This window comes from Nipponia nippon, unplaced genomic scaffold (genome assembly GCF_047370975.1).
Source record: "Nipponia nippon isolate SJK-2023a ecotype South Korea unplaced genomic scaffold, ASM4737097v1 scaffold_15, whole genome shotgun sequence".
Classification (NCBI taxonomy): domain Eukaryota; kingdom Metazoa; phylum Chordata; class Aves; order Pelecaniformes; family Threskiornithidae; genus Nipponia; species Nipponia nippon.
The window spans coordinates 11,426,259-11,447,903 of NW_028262331.1; the positions used below are offsets into that span (position 1 = coordinate 11,426,259).

The 21,645-nt window shown below is 45.4% G+C and overlaps 1 long non-coding RNA gene across 1 annotated transcript in view; it reads right to left on the reverse strand.

Annotated features, from left to right (window-relative positions):
• LOC148056333 (uncharacterized) overlaps positions 1–21,224 on the reverse strand; it is a 91,991-nt gene extending 70,767 nt beyond the window's left edge. Inside the window, exons 1-2 of the long non-coding RNA XR_015703467.1 lie at positions 21,188–21,224; positions 20,665–20,708 (exon numbers count right to left, since the gene is read on the reverse strand). This is a non-coding gene — a long non-coding RNA (uncharacterized LOC148056333). The remainder of the gene's footprint in view (positions 1–20,664; positions 20,709–21,187) is intronic.
• Positions 21,225–21,645: the final 421 nt, after the last annotated feature.

The window sequence follows — 21,645 nt, forward strand, 5'->3', positions numbered from 1 at the left end:
TCGAGAAACAAAATATACAGCTGTCTAAAGACTCCTTCCCAAATAACAAAATAGACGCATATTTGACAACTCCAAAAAATATTTCAGCAAACATAATAGAGAAGATAATGATAATTAGGCTAGTATTTTATGCCATAACGCTCTTGAATGCCTACAAAAATACAATATTTTCAGCAAAAGATAATTGAAAAGATTATTTAGCTTATCTAAAGTAAGTTTTTCCAAGCCTCAGCACATCTGTTACAAGAATTCATGCAGACATATGGCGTAATGCTGTAGGCTCAACGGACTGTTTATCGCTTTGAGAAAGAGGTGGATAATAACATGGAGGTTTTTGTTCATGACAGGGTCCCTTTGGCAGGAAATGGACATAATCACTTTTTATCAGACCCATGGAAAAGTGGAACCGATTGAACAAGTCCAGGAAAACAGGAGCCAGCAAAGTTACCGGCACTGGACGCTCAAGGGCCGTAGGATCCAGTCCATGCCAGCAGCAAGCACGTGGCGTGCAGGAGAGCTCAGCTCGGCAAATCGGGGTATTTGCTCACACAGGTACGAGTTGATCTAAAGATCGTGCTCTGACATTTCACTGCAAACCCTCACAATTTGTTCTTTGTTGCTAAGTTACGTGTTTATCTGGCTCCTGAGCGGATGCCTCCAACACAACACGTAAGAGCATTTTTTGCAGTCAGATACAGACTTCTCCATTCACTTTCAGTAACTACTCAAACTGAGCATTTGGTTTTAGTACGTTCTTGCTATTAAGATCTGCGGATTGAACCTTTGCAGAAAAGACAGGTCTAATTGAAAGCTACTTTCGGTCTGCAGCAGGGGTTTGTAGGGAAAATCCAGGCTCGGTCGCAACAGCACAACCGATGCTGAGTGAGTCTGCGGTACCCAAGGGCTGTGGACACAGCTGAGTGAAAGGCAGCATTTCTGAGAATATTTTGAGATTTCAGAATTGAGTGTTTCAAATCAGAACAAAATCTGAAGGTCCACAAATTCCCTGTCTTCATCCTTCCCTGCTTGTCTCCCTCCCCAAGTGCTCCATTTCCAGGCAGACCGAGCAACACCTTTTGCTTTCAACCAGGTCTGTACCGTGCTATGGCGTTTACACCAGTGGTCCCTCCAGCTGACAAGGGAGGGGGAGAAAAGTCCTCACATCTTGTTTTGGGGACCCTTGGTTCTCTCTCTTATGCGGATGTGTCCTACCACCCCAGCCATCTTGGCTGCACTCACCTCACCTGGTCTCCTGTGGCCACAAACAAGTCTTCCCAGTGAACACCCTTGGCTTCCAGGGATCTACTATGCTTCACTTAAAGCTGCTTTGTGATGCAGGTTTTTTTCCAGGTCTCCGCATTTCTAAAAATATTTACCCCCATTCCCAGTAATTGCGGCTGACTGAGTAGAATCTGGAAAATGAAAGGGTTTTATGCTGGCCCTCGGTAGGTTTAATCTTCAGTGTTGCTGTAGGAGACAGCTGTTTGCAAACCAGAAGGGCTGTTAATACTTGCTTTATAAGGCATCTGAGCATAGACTGCACAGAAAGGCAAAACATCCAGTACCGCAACTCTTCTTCACATGCAAAGCGAAGCAGCATCTTCTTATTCAAATGCAGGAGCCTAGAGCTGGTCCTCAGCAGAATTTCACCCAGAAGTTGCTCTGCTGGTAGCAGTTGGACTCCTGGCATGAACCAGGTTTATCCAGTGTGCTGAAGGGCCCGTCGTTTGTGTTCAATATTCAAAATACACTAAGCACGATGTTTGTGAAAAGTGTCAAATGCAATAATATATTCTTGTGTTTAATTTCAGGCTACCCCTTCACCAACCACACTGAAAAGTGTTAGAATTGGACAAGATTTCCCAGGAGTAAAAGAAATCCATGTTCATACGCTTAAAAAGGCTGACAGGTGAACAAACTCTTCTACAGGGCAATTGCAGATGCTCTAAGTGACATTTTAAATTCTTAAGATTTTTCCATTTGCAAATAAAAGTTGCCTTGCCAAATGACAAGCAAAGCACGCAGACTTCCCAGAAACTGGCAGTTTCTGTTGTCTTTTAATTGTTTTATTTTCCATAAGATAAAAGAATGATCAGTGGTCAGGGGAAAAAAGCCTGCTCAGGAATGGATTTTTGCATCTATCCCTTTTTAATCATTTATGGAAGAAGAGTAATAGGCCAGATACAGCACTAATTTTTATTGTAAACTACTCTGGGAACATATTTTGCTCAGAGCCATTAGCAGAGAAAGCAGATTAACTGGAAAAGCTAATGGTATAGTGCAGTACAAATATTTACATAAATGTTTGACTAAATCCTTTATTAACAGGTCAAATTTTCTCCACATTTTTCACCTTTTGTTATGAGATTTTTAATGGGTTGATACCTTTCCAGGCTTTAAGAACTCCTTGAGGGAGGAGGAGACAGCCCCCCAAGGATCCCAGCTCCCACTGCTGTGCTATTTCCATCACATGAGTGTTTACAGAGAAGTAGTATACTGAAATTCCTGTGCCTCTGAACAAGATGGTGATACCTCAGGGAGGAAAGAATGGCGAAGGGGACTCAAGGGCAGCAGAAGCCCCCGTGGCTCGGTTGCCATCCCTGTTGCCCGATGCCCCCCCGGCCCTTGTCCCAGCAGTCCCGCACTGGCCGCACCAAGCGGGGCAGGACGCTGGTGCTGCAGCTGACCCCGCTCGCATGACGCAGCATCGGATCAGGCGGCAGGCGCCGAGCAGCGAGAGAGTCTCTTAAAAGAACAATTAGTCTTCTCTTCTAGCAGTGCAAACATGACCTGTTTCTCCCTCCCTTTCATTCCTTGTTTTTCCCCTACATAATTCTGAGGTTAATAATGATCATTAAACACACTGAAGATCAATACCTCCCCAAAATATCTGTAAACATGTGTTTTAGTTCAAGAAACTGGAGGTTGCTCTGGGGTCCTATTACAGTTTTACAGCCTTGAATTTATTGGAGAGGATTTCGAGTCAAACTATACATTCAGACATCAGAGAATGAAGGTCTGGGCAAACTCAATACATCAACTATATTATCAAGTGGATCTAGCATTCTGCTCAGAAGCAGGCTTAAAAAATGTGTTTTAGACTCATCAATTTTCCATTTCGTCAATTCAATAAAAAAAAAAAGATTATGGGAAATCAGCACTTTGGGTCATTTATGAATTTCCCATTTAACTCAGCTTTGCTGAACTTCTCAGACTCTCCTGGTGTCATGACCAATCCAGCTAAACCTGCTGGCCGTGCCTGCGCCTGAATTAATCCCAGGAGCGCAAGGACCACGTGCTGCCGGAGCCCCGGCGGGAGCTGGGCCACCCTCCCCGGAGCCGCCCGTCCCCCCAGCCCCGCAGGCAGCCCCTGCTGTGCCCCCCCCACCACGGTGGGGTTCTGTTTGGCTTTTTGTAGGGCTTTCCTGGTGTGGTCAGCTGCTCTTCTGAGTACTACTCTTGATACGCATATAAATATGTACATACTGACAGACATGTCTCTCCCCAACCCGTTTCACCAAAGACCGAGCCGAGTTAGAGCACTGGGACTGACTGTTCATTGCTCCCCGTTGGTGCATTTCACTGTTGCTCCTTAAGAAAAATCTCAGATTATTATTTGTAAGAAAGGGATTTCTGAGCCGCTGTGTCCACACTGCTGCAAGTGTGTAATACACATTTAGTGAAAAAAGCTCTGCGTTTCTGCTCATTGAAGGCACAAACCTCTGCCAGCATCCTACAACCAATGTGGCAGTCCTGCTCAAGCATGAAGTGGTCTGACAAGCTTCCAAGGGCGATACCATGAAATGAAGAAAGAAAATGTCTGGCAGGACAAAACAAGGGCACAAAAAATGTCCCGAGTCCTCCAAAAGGAGGACTTTTTTTTTTTTTTTTTTTTTTAAGAAGTCTCAAATTATTCTAGGAAGCAGAACATCTCCCATGTTCCACAGGAGGAAGAGATCAGTAAATCTCAGCAGTCCCTGCCGACGTGACCCAGGGAAGGGTTTTTCTGTTCTACCCGTTGCAGCATGCCCGCTCACAAGCAGCAGCACACGATGCCTGGACCCTGCCAGGCAGCACCTCCACTGCCGGGCTGGGCCACGGCCACCGCCACTGGCAGACAAGGATTCGATTCCCGCGCAGGCGAGGCCACCGCAGCTCCCGTGCACCATTTTATCTGATGCTTGAGCAGCCAGTCCTGCTGCCAGAGCCGGCAGCAGATGCACAAAAGGGACAGGAGCATGCCAGTCCTACATTTCAGCAGTGAAAATAATAGGAAATGGTAAAAGCCCTCTAGCACCCACCACCGTCGCTCTGCCATGGTCGGAGTAGGACAGACTGCAGAGCCTCCAAGCCTTCACCCCGCCACGGAGCCTCCATTTCACAGCCGCCTGGCCAGGTAAGCACAAGGGGTATTTTTCAGGTCACACGTTTTTGTTGTGTTTCGTCACACATTCACCACTTCAACCAATTGCTCGTTTTGTGCGTATGCATCATAAAACAGAAGGTTGAAAGTTTTTTTTTTTTTAAATCATAAAACTACCATAACAAACTATAATGGATTTTCTAATTCTAATCTTCATTTTACAAATTACCCATTCTTACATCCTATGAAGAAAAAAATTCCTTACATTGTTCCTTGCTGGATAATCATTAATTGCACCTGATGCTAAAAGAGGTCTTTGATATTTCGTTCATGCTGGGATGATAATAGGTTAGGACTCCAAACTCATTTGAAGGTCAGCAAGATGATGACTAGTGTCTGAGATCTGTTTTATCTCCATCAGGGGATTTTTCCCCTCCATAATACCAATTTGCTAAGCTAATATAACGATGCCTATCGTTCTGATTAACTAAATTACAGTTGGTCATAACGCATACATTTTTTCATGGGACCCTTAATGTCTACAAATCAATCAAACATACATGAACAAGACTGGTAAGTCACAGAGGCTTAGTTCCGCAGGAGACGCGTAAGTAAGCTAAACCCCTAAATATTAATTTTGTAAAAGAAAAAAAGTTAAGCAGAAACTATGGCAAAAGTGTGAAGTATGGCAAAGTATATCTGCAGAAAGGCAAGACGGCTGGTTTTTGTCTTGAAGGATGGGAGCAAGGTGAACAGTGCATCTTGGACAGGAAGAGATCAGTGGGAAAACATCCTGCTCAGCATCATTAGCGATGTTTAACGGGCGGCACAGAGCCAAGGAAGACATACAGTTGCTTCCACCCTCTCCTGTTGCTCTAATCTATCCCTAGACAACAGAAGGTGCTGGTTTTCCACTGACAGCAAGGGAACGATGCTGATTTACCCCAGCTGCAGCTCTTACCCTGCAAATGCTGAAAGAGCCTATCTCATGGTTCTCCAGTCATGCAGATAATTTTGCTCTTAATTAAACAAATGCCACAATGACAGCTGGGTATTAGCAGCTGTAGTTTGACCAAGCAAGTATGATATCTCCTTTAATTGAAAGAAAAGCCCTCAAAATTTCCCTAATGAAATTTCCACTCTGATAAGATGGAACAGCTATGAATTCTCAAAGCAAGAAATAACCGAGAAACACAGCAATTCAGTCAATGCAATTTTCTTGCAGGAAAATACTTAAACTAACAAGAAAAGAAAAAAGCTGCAGAAGTTGCAAAAAGTCAACTTTCCAATTGATTTTCCACTTGACATTGTAGAGCATCATTCCTAAGTAATGACTAGGAGAACGTATAGCATCCAAATTACATATAGGGGCATGACACTAGAGGTATTGAACTTAGATTTAACTGTGATAGTTTTAAGTATGTTACACAATATATTTTATTTCATAAGGAGGCAGGGACCTGCAAAAGAGGATATTAAGCCACCAGAGATTCAAATCTTTGGCTTTTTTAATACTGTCTCTTCTGCCAGCCTCAGAGCTACCCAATATATCAAAGTTATTAACAGATTCTTACACACCAGACTCTCTCTCTTGATTGATAAAATATGTAACTCTATTTAAAGATGGAGAATCTCTCTCTGGATATTTTTCTAAATAACATTAGATATGTAAAGAGACTCCCACTGGAATAAAATTTCCTCATACTCATTCGACTCTTAATGTTACCCTTCTGGACCCAGCCATTAAAACGTTTCTTACATTGGGCAAGGGAGCATCGAGGGCTCTGCACCCACCTCTCCTACAGCAGGATCCACCTGCAGCGGCCACGGGACAGACAAAACTGGAGCACCGCTTACCTGCCCCGGCACGCCACCACGATCATACGTGCACTGCACACAAACAGAAGTGTCTCATCCAGTTTTTCCTTTGCAAAATAATAATGCAATCAGACATGCTGCGACTATTAGCAAGTGATTCAGCAAAACTACAAGAGCAGAAATGATTAGGAGCTTGTGCAAAGAGTAGCCAAAACAAGCAATTATTCCAGAGTTGAGGTTTCTCAATCTTTCATAAGTCTTTGTGGAAATTATGATTTGCCTCTGGACAATAATTTCACGATAAATTTGGAGGAGGATATGCACCATCTTTGATGTCTTGTGGACTCTGGGTTTTGCCATAGGGAGTAAATACATGAAAAGCGGAAACTAGGTCAGGTTACTAAGGACAACTATAGAAACATAATACAAGTGTACAAGGATGAACCCACAAAAGCCAGGAAACCAGGGGAGATAAATAAACAGCAGAAATCCAGGCTAACCAAATCTTTTAATCATACCATTACCAAGAGAAATCCTGGGTGGCTGAATTTATACCTGCGAAAAGGGGACAACTGCTCTGTCTTGAAAAGAGGCAGCAGAGTTGGGGTCTTGCATGCCCTCAGGTCGCCTGGGCTCGCTGAGCTTCTCCCTGCCCTACCGAAAAGCCTGCCCGAGGCCACCTCAGAGCCACGCTCGCAGCGGCTGGGGCGAGAAGCCAGGGGAAGGAGATGCCAGCCTGGCCACGGGTTGCCTCTGGGGCTGCTCCGAAGTGGGTACCAGGAGGGGGAAAATGATGTATTTGATTAGACTAGGTTTTTTGCAAAAAACAGACTCTGCTGAAAATCATCTGTAAAAGATGATGACCTTCATTTTATTTTAGATGAGCAATGTCTATTCAATGGCAATTATTTTGTTTTTAGCAGTAGCACAACCGCCCAACAATTCTTCAACATAACAAAGTTTTTTCGCTATATTTGCCTAGACAAAAAGCCAGCGGGGCTCAGATACTCAGCTGGTACAAACTGATTTAGTTCCATGAACTTCGATCGAGCATCACAAATCATTGCAAAAGCAATGAATATAATGGCAAAACTCCTAGCCCTTGTTGGTGTGGCAGATAACCTGATGTGACAAACATAAGACGCTGCCTGTCAATAATATATTGACTTTATGGGTGTTTCCAGGAACAGGGACTGCAGAAGTTTCCAAAAGTGGGGACATACAGTCCTCTCTGGTTATTGCATATGACTATGTATTAATAGTACCTGGGTTGTGCCTGGAAGAATAACTCTTTTTTGTAATAGCATATTACTCGCCAGTCCAGAGGGTATGTTCGTGCATTTGCAGTGTGGAGGTCCTCAGTGCCCCGTTCCGCCTCAGGTCTGCATTGTGACTTTCCACATTAATCCAGCTCCCAAACCTCTGCTGTAAGGCACAGTGCACGTTCCTGTCCCCTCTAAAAAGCACTTGGAGATCTAGGGTAGCAAAGTGCTGTTTGATAACAGAATTGCCTTTTGATCATCAAAGCATATGTTTAAAAAAAGATCAATAGGATTACTGCACGGGCAAAATCAGAACTCCCCAATGCTCGGCATCCTGGCTCGAGCATATAATCCTCCACCTTTTTGTCTTCTCACCAAAGGAAAGGGTAGAAAAAAAGAACCTGCAATCAAGCCTGCTCTGCTGCAGAAAAGGTCAGCCTTCCCCACCGCTGCGGTCTGAAAGGCTCCGGCTGGTGCCCCTCCTGTGCCCTACCTTTGTACTGAAAGGAGGGCAGTCCCGTTTAATGGGAACAGCTTTTTTTTCCTAAAGCAAACCTTTCTGGCATCAGTCTTTTCCAACAAATGACAAGGTTTGCACTGCAATAACAAACACTGGGGTGGAGGACTGGGTTGCACTTGGCTGACTGTGATTTGTTGGTAAATAATAATTCAGCTAAGCATTTTCCAGGGATGCATAGGCTTTAGCCATCAGCATAAGAGGAGGCGGACTCTCTGAAAAGCCATTTGCAACTGCCTGTTTTCTCCAGAATTTCCTAGCTTGACACTACTGACTGCTCACTGGGGAAAGCGGGGACCCCTTCCCTGCTCCAGCGCTGGGTGCGCTGCCAACCGCTCGCCACAGAGCATTCCCAGAATTGATATGTTCAGCTGGGATTTGATAGAACAGTTTTTATCCTAATCCCATCTCCTTTTTTTTCTTTTCTCTTTCTTTTGTTTATTTGTTTTTTGTTTCAGCTGTTTGCTGCTTCAAAATGACCTACTTTTGCCCACGGAGGAGCTGCAGTTGTGCTCGCCTCTAATGTTATTTTCCTCCTTCCCTCGTGTCTGAGTTGACTAAACCCAGGACCGTGGTGTCTCTCAGGGCTTAGCTTTATTCTATTTACTTATGCTGTGATTGGTACAATGGGGCTGCAAGACCCGATGAGACTCTTCCAATTTTATTGAGGCAAAAAATTACTAATATTAATAACTCAAATTGTTCAGAGAGGCAATAGCTGTTAGCGATGTGCTTTCAGCCACGCTACACGGTGCTCTCCCATCCCTGTGTGCCAGCTCTCCTGGCACAACTGGAAGGCAAAACTTCCCCTGTGCCCGCACCTGAGCATGCAAAACCCTGGCCCCGCACCATTCCCCGTCATTCTTGGTGAACGGTTTGAATACAAAGGTGGAGGCCAAGGGCTGGCTGCGAGCTGGGCTCTGCACGGGCACACCTCGGCTGCTGGAGCTGCAGACCCCGCTCCCCAGGCTGGTGGCCCCGAGTCCTGGGATCCAGTAGGACATGGGCTCTGGTGAGGCACTGGGACAGCAGTGCCCACCTTGCCTGCCTGCAAAGATGAGAACACTTCATCCCTAGCATCCCCGCAGCGTGATACCCGGCACCTGCAGCTGACAGAGCAATCTGCTGCCACGCTCCCTCCTGGTTTTCTCTAGCCAGGGCAGAGGAAAGAGTTTTTCCTCCCGAAGCACGCGGCAGTGTCAGCAGTGCCCAGAAACCAGCAGATTCAGCTTAGCTGGGGTCTGAACCTAGAACTTACTGGGCAGCGATGCCGATACGAGTGCCACACGAGACGTGCTGTGCTCGTGCACTGCCGTGCCGCCATCAGCCAGCCCTGAAGTCTTGGGGAAGCTCCCCAAGGGTACTGAGCAAACTTTACTACCTTTACACATTGGTGTATTTCTGCATTGTTCTCAATGGAGTATATAGAATCAAAGCGATGTATTATTTATGAGAAATAAATATTAATATCAATAAATATTTATGCATGCATAAAAAGAGAGCGGCAACAGATAATGGCCAATGAGTGGTAGTGTATGTCCTTGCACTCGGGGAACTTGGAAAACAGTATAAATACATCAACCAGACATACAAATATACTCTCTCTAGGGCCCAAATATAATACCAAGTGTAAACACTCAGTGTTAAAATCAGCTGCACAACACCATTTTTTTAAAACCACAGCAAAATAAAGCCTAGTGATTCAAGGGGCTGTTGAGGCAAACAGGATTTAAAACTACCTCGTACACCTAACGGGGATGGGGCTTAGAGGACGCTGCTGAACAAACACCAGAGAAACGACCTCTGCAGCGGGACTGTCTGTCAGTCCGGACACATTCGTCTGCAGAAAGGGTGCAGGGCACCGCTGGACCACTGCTCTCGGGGCAAGGTTTGGCCAGTGTTTGCAAGAGGTCTGCAGTGCAATTCCTATTGTGCTTTTGCCTGCTGTTACCCTCCTATGGAAAATATTTACTTGTGTATAACCTCTTGCTCTTTGTTTGCTGCAATTCAAAATTATATAAGCAGCTGGAGATTCATCCGCAGCCCCAGGGGAGCTGCCTCTCGCATGGACCAGCCTCTAACCATCACTGCCCGATTGCTGAGGACTGGTGCAAGCTCAGGGTGGTTCAGAGCACCCTCTTTGCACAATGCGGTGCCCCGCTTTGGGCAGGATGGCCCCCAGAACAACCCTCCTAGACCTGGCCACGGCCTCTGGATCATTAATGGTAACAGCAACATGACACTCGCTCCTGCACAAGGAGGGGAGGGAGGTGATGCACTGCTCAGGCGCATCACACCCCAATATCAGCGATGCTCTCCTTCAATCTCCAAACCAGGTGATAAACTGCAGTCACAAGGTGGTACTCAATTGGTATCGTCCCAGTCCCAGGCTGCAATGGCACTGGAGTAATCCAATCCACTGATTGGTCTTTTTTCCTGATAATTGCTGAGGAGTTATGTTAAACTTGCATGCCACAGCATCAAGATAAAATGCCACAGGGAACAAGGAACAATAGATTGAAATTTTGTCCACCATACAAAAACCCATCAGCTAAATGAGTCCAGCCCTTTTGAACTGAGTTATAAACAATGACATTTTCAGGCTCTTTACCACTGTGGAGAAACAATTTCTGAGGTGCAAGCAATCCAAACTTTGACCTCCATAACTGCCTGCTGCTCAGCAGCCCAGCTGGCCATGACTTCCTAGGGAGCAGTTGGTCTGCATCCCTCTTGTCCAGCAAGAGCAGCAGAGCCACCAACCAGCCCCAGCAGCAGGAGCACCGCTCCGGGCCCGCGTCCCCTCCCCAGCCGGACCCCAGCCCTCCTCTCCCGGCCCCGCTGCTGCAGCCCTCCCACCACCTGCACGGAGGAGATAATCACTCACACACAGCACGGCATTCATCTGGCAGAGGCGTGTGTGCCGTCTCCTATCAAACTCCCGGGCGGAGTGATAAAAAAATTGCTTTTGAACAATTTCAGATTTGTTCTTGGTGGGGAATGCAGCAGTTTCAGTACTTGTCTGACAAAAGCACGCGACACTGCTTCTGGGGACAGCGGGTGTCAGTCACCCGTCCCAAAACACCGCAACATGGCCCGGCACAGCACACGAGAGGTGTACAGCACAGCCATCCCAGCGCCTGGAGTCACCGCGTGACTCCTGGACACTGCCACCATGTAAACAAAACAACAGTAAAGAAATGTATTTAGTAAATTCCCAGAATACCATTAATACTTCCACAAATAGTGACAGCATCCACAGTCACTAATCAAACCCGCTAAGTTTGATTAGTGGCCAGGCTGGGCCAGGAGGGATGCTTGTAGACCAACGCATGCAGACCCACGCATATTGATAGCTGTTGAAACAACACCTTTTGTATTCTTTCAAAGCAAATGAATGGTCATCCACTTAATACAAACACTTTTACTTATTGTGGCTATTATTTAAAACTATATTCAAGGGTTGCTTTCCCTTTCCTTGCTCTCAAACTAATGTTCAAGGGAATATTTTAGACATACTGCAGGGCACCAGCCCCCCTCCACACTGCTGGTGATAACCTTGTTGGGAATTTTACCTTTTGCACTTTCAACTCACCAAATCTCCCACTTTAAGGCTCTTTTCATCACAACAAGCAATACCTTTTTTGACTCTACCATTTCTCTGTCCTTGAACACCTTTCTGTCACTTGCTTCTGCAAAGCAGCTGTGTACTCTCGAGAAGGCAGTAATACAAACCTACTCCCCACTTCTCCCATTGCCTCCCATGACCTGCTCCTCACCTCACAAATAAGCATGGACACAAGAAGGAAGCCATCACCATGCTGCTCACATTTCCTCCGAGTGCATCATTTCCTAGGCTACTAAAATAAAAAAACCAACAAAAAAACCAAAAGAGACCTTATCAAGTGAAAACATTGAGAAAGGTGGATGGGAAAAAACACACAACAGCCTTTACCTATGCAATGTCATGTTGATTCCCTGTCACAAGAGATTTACTAAAGGAATGGGGGGAAATAACAACCAAGTCAAGAATACTTAGAAAAGCTGAAAGTCAAAGAGAAATCAGGACTCACAACCGCAGCAGCAGCTGTTGGTAATCAGTATGTGCCACCATATGTTTTAATAATTTCAGATTTCTCACATGTCTCTAGGGAGCCTCAGAGGGGTTTTCATGCTCTTCACTCAGTTTTCAAACTTATGGCTGTTCTCATCAATAAAAGATTTGGTTTACTCACTGTGGCAACCATATAATGAAAAACAGGTGCAGCTATGTAATATTTCTCTTTAATTACTATTTGTGGGGTGAAAAAGAAGAATTAATTATTCTGCATTGTTAGAACAGAATGAACTACCTACTAATTACAATCTTGATTTTAATTCAGGTGATGTTGCACAACATTCTATTAATCCAAGTAAATATTAGCACTAGTTTTAATAATTTTTGTCTTCCTCCCTGCATGAAACACCTACCTGATAAGGACAGACACATATAAGAGTTATGGCTTTTTCCTCTCAAACACCTAGTCCAGAGATATAAAACATTTTTTTTTTCTTAGAACGAAAGAGGAGTTGTCTTTTTTTCCCCCCTTGAGCTATTTTCTCTAGCATCAAGTTTGTTTTTATGACTTATGGGTGAATAGTGTGAATTCAAGGAAAACCTAGTCTTCTATTATTTATTCATACTACCCTTCAAAGTCAACTCACTCAAGAATTCACAACCCTTTCTTTATTTTAAATGTGTGTATGTATGAATGGATATGTCTGTTAAATGTTAGCCTTGCTAAGAAGCTTCCTGATAGTCAATTTTTAATTCCTGGCAGGGGTCTGATGTCCAAATCTTACCAAAAAGAAGAAACACACAGAAATCCCTATCCACAAAGGAGTTGTGTTAGCACTTACTGAATGCAAGTTTGTGATGAGACGTGCAGAAGGCTCCAGCATTGCTAAATTATGCATGGTTGTGCATTCAGCAGATCCTTTGCTTTATTTGCAAGAGTTTCACTTGCCAGAGCACTCTAGGGAAGAAGGGGAGGCTCTTGTCAAAACAAATACAGTCAGCGAAAGAGAGAGGCTTTCGCCAATTAACTGATAAAGTTCCTTTATTCTTTTCTTTTTCCTCTTTCTCCCTCTTCCCAACCCCCTTTTAAGCAGCCCTCCGGGACTGCGGGGGCAATGAGCAGCAGGCTCAGTTTGCAGATAACATGACATTTATGCTGGGAAACACAGGGCTGTATCTCTCCTCCTCCCTCCCATTTGGCGGTTGGCACCGACAGCGTGCGAATTACACTTACACGTGTGCATCCTCAGTGCCACCATTGCCAAGCGCTTGGCACTGAGAGGATCCCAAGCGAGGTGCCTTTCCAGCATCGAGCCTGTGAAGCCAGCAACCCCTGCTTGTTCTGAGCGCTGAAGGTTACTCCCCGTCACACTACAACAAATGGGACAGGAGGTCAGCGGCACTGGCCAGGGGTCAGGACTCACCAGCCAGCGCTGCCCTACGCACCCTGTAAGGTGATGGCCACGCCGGGCTGCGCCAGCCACGCCACCGCCTGCGCTGAACCCCGCACAGCCCGTGTTCGAGCTGTCGCTGGTGCCAGCACCAAAAGAGGCAAGCTACAGCTGATCGCAATCATGAAAAGCAATGTTTTTCTGCCGGAAAACGTTGTCTTGCCGAAAACAAAACTGTTGCCCATGATAGCGCTGATAAAAAAAAAGCGAGTTTTGAAAAAAACCCTAGAAATACAATACCTTGAATCTGTGGAATTGTTCTGATTTGACTTCATTGGAAAGGGGAATTGGAGGGGGCTGGCTTTGAAACAGTTTCTTATTTTGAAGTTAATTGTGCTGTTATTTATCATTCAAATCATTAGAGAACGCAAGATGGCACACAATAGTACTATGTGCTATACAGATATCAATATTCATGTAAAATACAAACTAAATCAGTGCTTCACTCAATTAACAGAATTTTACTGCAGCAAAGCAAAATCATTTAAAAACATTAATAGCCCAGTAAACCTGTTTTTTTTTTGTTGTTCTATTCCAAATGGGAACAAAATTTCAAGGCTGCTAAACCCCCACAAAACCAACTCTGTTTAAGCTGTTTATTTAAACATTTTTTAAAAGTTAATTGAATTCGCAGTCACGTCCTGAAATTACTATCAATCAATCCAGTCACTCCAGCATATTCATCAGCTATATGGGGTACTAACCTGGGCTGTTCAAGGAAATAACTAGCTGTTAAAAATAATTTGGAAACCTCTCCAAAGTCCTATACCAATCTTCCTAATTATTAAGAATAGAGTCATAACCTAGCTGCCTTGTTAGACTTGAAAGAGCAAAAAAAAAAAAAATCTATTCTATCAACTCAGGAGTGCTGCAGAAGACAGTTAGAAAACAAGCTTTGTCTTCCTTTTCTTTCTCTGTGCCAGCACCACAGTACAGGGACGGTCCTGGCCGTGCCCCACAGCCCAGCACCATTCCTCACAGCAATGCCTGCACCCGCTCCTGCAGCCTTGGTGCCGGGCACCGGCCAGCTCCGGGAGCTGGCATGGGCCAGAAGTGGGCACGGGGGCTTTCGCACACTCTCTTGAAAGCGAGGAGCTGCAGGGAGCGAGGGGAAGGTTAGCCCTGGCAGGTGGTGCGGGCAGTGGAGTTTCCATGCCAGCCCCAAGCAGCAGCTTGGGATGCCCTTGCCCACAGCACAGCCGACCAGAGTGGCCCAGAGCTCTGCAGGTGATGAATCCCACAGCCAGCCAGGCTCCAGCCCAGAAGGTCTATCAAGATGTTAGAAGACAATAAAATGTCAGGCCGCTGGACCTGAAGTAGATGGACATACGCAGACCTCCTCAAGGAGCTGCCAGACAGATGCAGGCTGAAGTCACGTGCAACTGCGCAACTGCGCATTCAACAGGCGCTTTCATTTGGTAAAGCAAGGCATGCTTGTGAAGAACTGTTCATGTGCAGGGCTCTCCTCCTGACATCTCCCTGTGAACCAAGGTAACAGTGGACTGCCTACGGAGACTGGCCATGGGATGCAGGAAACTGAGCCTCAGCTCCCTGCTCTGCCAAATTCAGGCAGAAAAGCCAAGCATCCCCGATTTTCACTTTCCCATCTATTAACGTTCCAGTTTCACAGCTGCTCTGCCTCCCTCGAAACCACAATCGCTTCAAAGCAAGGGCTGTCCTTACAAGCTGTGTGTTCCCTGTGATCTCGGTCAGGGATGATCCTGTTGCCCCACGTTCACACCTCACAGCAGGATTCATCGGTTTTCTCTCCCAATCCCATCTTCCGATCCCATTTCTTGGGTGACCTGATGTGACTTTCTGCACTAGATCTCCTCCCACCACACAGGTATCAGGACCCCAGTTTCTCAGCAGCGATCAGCAGCTCGTACACCTTGCTGTTTTGATCTGAATTTGATAAACCTTGAATGGACGTTCCTGGGGCTCCCCACCCCCCACATGGCTACTGGGGCTCCAAATTAATCTCACATTGAACACAACAACTTGTTCACCAGCCCTGGAGGTCTTTCCCCAAAGCCCTATTTCTGCCTGTTAGCCAAGTTTCCTGACTCGAATCCTTAGGATCCCCTCCATCCCAGCCCACGGGGCAGGGAGCCGCTGACAGAGATGGAGCCGATTTGGATCCACTACAGCTGTCCTCTCCCCGCCTGGCAGACGCGGTTTGTTATGGCTGACTAAGATAAATGCCCATATTTGTGGAAGTCTCCTAAGCACAGTACCCACGGCAGCGCCAACCAGATAAGATGCTTGTACACAATGCATTACAGCCTGTCCTGTCGGCTCTGCCAGCCCCTCGCTGGCGATTCAGAAGACTGAGCTGAAAACAATTAAAAATGCAATGGCATGGCTCCCTTACCTGGGAATTGACCCAGAAAGGAGATTAGAATAAGGCTTCGGTGTTCTCCATCTGAACTAAGTGTGCAAGGAATAGGCGATAAGCCTCAGCCCAATTTCGCTCCTACCACTGTAAAGCCCCAGCAAGTCGCCAAAGCCAACAGCAGAATATCCCGCAGGGGCAGCTCTCCACACCTCCAGTTTCTTCATTTGCTCCCGCCAGCGGAAATTAATCTTCTGTCAGCAGTAGCAGCAGAGAAGTTGTGCCTGGCCTCAGCCTCACAGTTCTGGTAAGTTTAAACTGCGCACGGGGATGATGTTTAGCCAACTCATTGGGCAAATTCCAGTTTGCACTGACAGCCTTCCTTCTCCTCTAACACCTCCCTGCAGGACAAACTGGACATGGAAAGCATGGTGCTTATTTACAGGACAGGCTCTTTAAGCTGCTCGGCCTTAAATACAATATATGGGTATTTTAGGAACACTTTGCCCCTCTTGTCAGCGGATCAGAATGATGTAAAAAGGCTTTGTTACACATGAGAGTTCAGCCTAGTGTTCTTATGCATCTCCTGTGCTGGATATTTACATCTAGGTAACATTTGCCCCAAACCACATCGGATATACACTCCTCCACACGACACAATATACAAAATAAATATAGTTGCTCCCCCCCCCCACTGTCTGATAGTTTTGGCGGTGCTGGATGATGACATCAGATGTAGACTTCTATGCAATAAAGTTGTCAGTCATACTGAGAAGCCACCAACTTGATGCCTGAATGCAATTAGTGACATACTTTGCCTTATCAACATGATACTCTAATATTTTTGTGTTGTCGCTTTGACACCCATATCTTGTAGAAAAATGCACAATCATAAAATTAAGCTTTTAATCCCTTTCAACATTTCATAATGCTCTCCCAGCTACCTCCTCAGAGTAGTCAACTATATTACAGCATATGCTTATGTAATACTGCATCATTGCGTAGATCCTGGAAATACAATTATGACCCCATGGATGTTCACCAGGTGACCCCAGTTAAGAAACTAGTCCTCCTCTGTATTTACCCATCCCACCGTATCAAGCTTGGGGTGGGAAACAGGGTGGAAAAGCAGAAGAAATGGACTTGGGCAATCCCTGCGTGAACTCAGCAAGACAAGATGTTTTTCCCTCACTCCAAAGAGCTGGTCTCTGGTATTCTGGTCATGCTGCTGGGATTTCAGAAGTGCCTGTTATGTTCAGTCACCCTTTCAACTGCCTCATGTTTTAGCCTGGCTTTTCTTTTTTTCTTTTAAACCTTTAATGTTATTGCTTTGGCTTGTGGACATTTATAGTCCCTCTTTTTTGGCCATGTTGCCTATTTTTCTCGAGCAGTTTTGTATGATACTCTTTTACTCTGGAAAATATTAGCTAGATCTTACCCTTTTCTCCCTTCAGTGCAGGTCTTATGTCTGTCCTGTCCTTTTGTCCTTTGTCACCAGACAAGGCAACAGCTTTCTTTTAAAAGAAAAAAAAAAAAAAAAAAAAAAAAAGAAAATTGGTAGCAAGGACATTCACCTAAGTTTCATTTCATAACAAGATATATTAAACCCTCTGACAGCAACAGGTTGGGGGGGGGTGGTTCTTGGGGTTTTGGGTTTTGTTTTGGAAAACATACTCACCCCCCTGCCCTACGCTGCAGTTGATCCATAGCGACCGATCCTACCGGCCTTGCACACTCCACCGTGACTTTGCCTGAAAGGAGTGGTCCGACTTTGGACCTGAAGTTTTCTAATCCTGCATAATGCAGCTGTGTGGAAACTGGTGGAGGAGGGGGAAGCCATCAGCTATTTCTTTGCCATTACTTCTTTCCTTTACCTCCATTCCTAATACAGATTTTTATGTATAAGGAACTCTAAGAAATACCAATAAAGTAGGGGGAAAACCCAAGTGCTCACGGATGGTTTGAAGCACAGTATAGATTAATCGCAGCTCTCAGTGCTGGAAACTCTAACCTATGAATACATAATCATCATAGATAACTGCTGAACAAAACAGCTGTTCAAGCACCCCATTACATATATTTATAGTGGTAGCAATTCAGAAAAAAAGATACTGCTTTACAGAGAGAGTTAAAAAGTGATGCAATTTGCAACACACACACATGCATTAAACAACCATAAAGCTCCCCTACTGCATTGGCACAGTATTGTAATATATGTTGGCATTATGTCAGGAAAAGCAGTTTCCTAGATTCAGCCACATTAATGTTCATCTTAATGAACTCTCTGGAGGAACTGTCATAAATGACAGAATATCATAAAAGAGCTTCGCTTCCAATAAAGGCCAGAGATAGCATACACTAGGATTATATTCAAGGGACAAGCTCTGATCTGTGATGTTTCCAGGCAAGGCAGTGATATTTCTGGTTTATCAGTTATTCATTGGGTTAAGCTTGTTCCTTTCATCTCTGCAGTAGCATTTGAAGTAGGATTCATGGAAAAGAACTTTAAAGATGTCCTCCAAAGTTATTAGAGATAATAATTGAAATAGTTCTTTGGCTGACAATAAAGTCAATGGCTAAAATTATTCAAGCTTTTAAAATCAGATAATAAACTAAGTTTCTTCCTACTGGTAATCAGCTCACTGGGTTGCAAAGATCTTCTTAATAAATTCAGCTTGATTAACTCCAGTCTAGTTATAGAAGGTTATTCAGTGTTGTGCAGTTTATTTTTGGTGGAGTTTGTGGCTTTTGTTGTGTTTTGGTTGTGTTTGGGTTTTTTTTTTATTTTATTTTAATTGTGTACACACTAGGGAAGAGGAAGAGAGATAGGACCACATTTGCACCTGTGGGCCCCTGGCATACCTGCTTTGAATCCAGTTAGGTTTTCTTAAATAGTTAAAATGAAGAAGATGGGAAAGAAAAGGTTGTCACCCCTCTGGTTTCCTCCAGCACCAAGTTCTTAGGCTGTGAACTATTTTGTTGAGAGCCAACAGCTCCCCGAGCAGGAGGAGACCAGAGCCAGGGCCTCGCTCCGAAGCAGTGCCAGCGGCAGTCTGACGCACCCAGATATCGCCCCGCGGCTCAGCACGCCGGACCGAGGAGGGTGTTGCGGCCCTGCTCAGAGGGGTTTTAGGATATCCCTCTGACAGGAACCACAGCTGCTTTCCCCAGCCAGGATACAGGGGTTTGGGGGTGGCATATGGCCCTGCCAGCATAGCTAGGAAGAGAAATTACAGGTAATTCAGAAAACCTGGAAATCATGCTGGATTTCAAGGAAACCACACTGGAAAGCTTCAGTGCACACCAAGCTAGATAAAAACATCCACCAAGTCACTGCGGCTTTGCGTGTCCCTGGTCAGCGCGATCAGACACATCCCAGCAGTTTCTCCATGCAGGAAGCCCAAGCTGTACGTTACTGACCCAGGGGCTGTGCTGAATAAGACTGAGAAGAGACATTTCACTTTCTGCAGATTACAATACCAAGGAAGGACACACCTTTGGGAAAAGCAACATTTCACAGCTCTGTGCGAGTGACTGCTGGACTAATTACACCCACAGAGCATTACGACGGTACAGACTTACATTAACATGGAATATTTCTCTGTCTGGTTGCTACTTTTATGCCACTCAGGGCATTTCAGTCCCAAGAAAGCATTTACCCTACAAAATAGACACAGATCTCTGGAGAAGTGACCATTCCTAAGTGGATGGTCTGCAAAGTGACTCCTACCTACATTCCTCTCTTCCAGCATACCTTTCCCATGTACTAGGACAGCAATCGTGCCTTAGATGCTTACGACCAAATTACAGCTCTTTCTTACCACCATCCAACAGGAGAACTTAGTTCAGCAAGCAACTTATAACAGAAATCACCAACAGCTCGCAGACTATTTCCTACTTCATTTTGGGAATGTAGGAATATGCCTTCCCGTTCATACCGAATGCTATCTGAGGACAGCTGCATTTATTATATTGGTTGCTCCTCACACAGATCTTTCCCCTTCTCCTGTTTTTTCTTCATTCTTTTTTCAGCTCCTTCCTTCCTAATTTCTGCTCCTTCTGATATTTTCTGCCTCCTTCCCCCTCCACCTCCCCAGCTGATAACAAATGGAGTGCATGGGATTTCAAGTCATGCTATCACGCCCAAGATATTTGAACAACTCTGTAATTAGTCCAAACCAGTTCCATCATTTCTTTTGAAAAGAGCAATTTTATATAAATTGCAACTGCAATCTAGTTTCCAGAGAAACAGATACTCAGGTTTAGGATCCAAATTCCAGCCCCCATGCTGCAGCCCTCTTCTCCCTTGGTGTGGGATATAATAAGCCCACATAACAGAGTATAGGAAAAAGCAGCCTGACACAGAGTAACTTCTTCATCATTTCCATGGCCAGCAAGGGACGAGACACCAGATGTGCTGTGCTTCACACACACCAAAGCTAATAATAGTCCTCTGGAACCAGCACATGCTGGGATCAATTAAATTCCTCTTCTGCCTCCTCTCTGACCAGCACTGTGCCAGCAGCGCAGGCAGAGTGAGGTGCGATTCCCACCTTCCTTCCCACGCTCTGCTACAGCTTTTCAGGAAAACAAAACACTGCTGGGTTTTTGCAGTCCCCATCCTTGCTCTTTGTTTCTTTGCTTTCTCCTCTAACCCCTACAAAGGGGTGGCCAATATGAGCTAATATAGCCTCCTGCGAGATTAAAGCAATTTAGCAAGTACAAGATGTCCTCATTTAATAATCTCACGATCTCCATCATCCTGACAGCATATCTTCAGCAAGCCATTAAAGTCTAAAATTTAGTGGGGATAGGAGATAGGAAGGTCTGTCACAGCCACCAGTGAGCCAGTTCCACAGCTTACCTGACAATTGCAATCAAGCATTGAGAAATTCCTCTGCTGCAGATCTTAAAAAAAAAAAAAAAGAAAGGAAAGAAAAATCAATCACCATCATCCTGATGTGAGAAAATCCCCAGCGCTCCAGACATGCCAGGTAGTTCATCACTTCTTTATAATATATATCAGTCCCTTGCTCCTAATCAAAAAGAAAACCACCAAGAATTGCACATATGGAAGGCAGTCCTGTCGCTGGGGAGCACTTCCAACCCCTTCCCCCCTAAAACCCCCTAGCAATAACTATCATAAAGCAGCCCACCCCAAGGAGTCAAGTATGTTTCAGTCTTTAAAAGAATATAAATTGGGGTGGTGACATAGTCATTAAAGCAGCTCTTCTCCTGGAGTTAGGAGCAAGAAAGCTCTGGAGACAGCTCAGGGCTGAGCCTGTTAGGAGTCTTCAGAAGAGCTTTAAATGGTGCCAGCCAGCCCACCCCCCGCTATGAAGCGGGGCCCCTTCATCACTAAGAAGCCAATTTTCAGTTGCAGTTACCCAAATCTCTTGCATGGGCTCAGCCAGCCACAGAAACCCAGGACACACAAGGACAGAGACTGAGGAAGAGTCACCTCCCCGCCTTTTATCCACCCACTAATCCACCCAGCTCCTGGAGTGACTCATCGGAGCCAATTACCCCCTTGACCCTGAGAGCTGTAGAGGGGGATTGAGCCCACCTGAGCTCTGGCTTGGCCTCGAGAGGCTCCTCGCAATTTCTCTGCTACAGAGGGAGCCTAAGTCACCAGCACGAGTAGGTGGCTGCCTGCTGGGGGCTGAAGATAGGTTGGGAGGAACCCCCTGGAAGGACGGGCAGTGGGACTCAGCTCCACAGCAGGATGCAAGTGAGATCCCAAACCACAGCAGCTGCATGTGTGCTGCACTGCAGGTTAATTAAATCTGTGTTGGCACCTGCAATTGAAAAGCAGAGTTGGCTGTGGGGGCTCCAATTTTGAAAA